General features: G+C 37.1%; 1 pseudogene; it reads right to left on the bottom strand.

Moving 5' to 3' along the window:
• LOC111962981 (cell division cycle 5-like protein) overlaps positions 1-606 on the bottom strand; it is a 15066-nt pseudogene extending 14460 nt beyond the window's left edge.

Here is a 606-nt window from a genome sequence, read left to right as displayed (position 1 = left end):
AGTCTGGCGAAAGGAAGGGAGGATGTAATATTTTATTGATTAGATTAATTGTTCACTGACTCCCGAGGAAAAATTCAGTTTCAATTGCAGACAACTAATTTAAAGACGGCGCGTTAACTAGTAGATATTACTAGTTAGCTAATTCAACTAGCTAACGTTACATTGAAGTTCAGCTAGTGAGCTATTACGACTAAGGTTAATGTTGTTAGCTAACTAGCTGACTAGCCAGCTAATGGTAGCTAAAGTGATGCAGTGAATTACATGCTGTCGAGTAGCTAATTCAGTGAATGCATTTACATGGTAGTTCATTAACCTGGAGTTGACTTAGTTAACTAAAAAAAATTGTATTTTAGTTGGAAGCTAGTTAGCAGCAGACGTAAGTTACTAGCGTTAGCTACGCCAATTTACCTCGGTGTTTCGCCATACACCCCTTGATCATGATACGCGGCATCTTGGCTGTTGTGTTGCTACCCTTCAGGTAGTAACTATAAACAAATAACCAGATACCACAATTTAAAACAATAATACGAAAAGTTGGACATAAAATTGAACCAAGGTTTTAAGAACGTGTGTTTTCAACATCGACAAAAAATCAATATGGCGACC

This window comes from Salvelinus sp. IW2-2015, linkage group LG4q.2 (assembly GCF_002910315.2).
Source record: "Salvelinus sp. IW2-2015 linkage group LG4q.2, ASM291031v2, whole genome shotgun sequence".
Lineage (NCBI taxonomy): Eukaryota > Metazoa > Chordata > Actinopteri > Salmoniformes > Salmonidae > Salvelinus > Salvelinus sp. IW2-2015.
The sequence above is the reverse complement of the archived record's forward strand: the minus strand, read 5'-3'. Positions and strand labels throughout refer to the sequence as shown.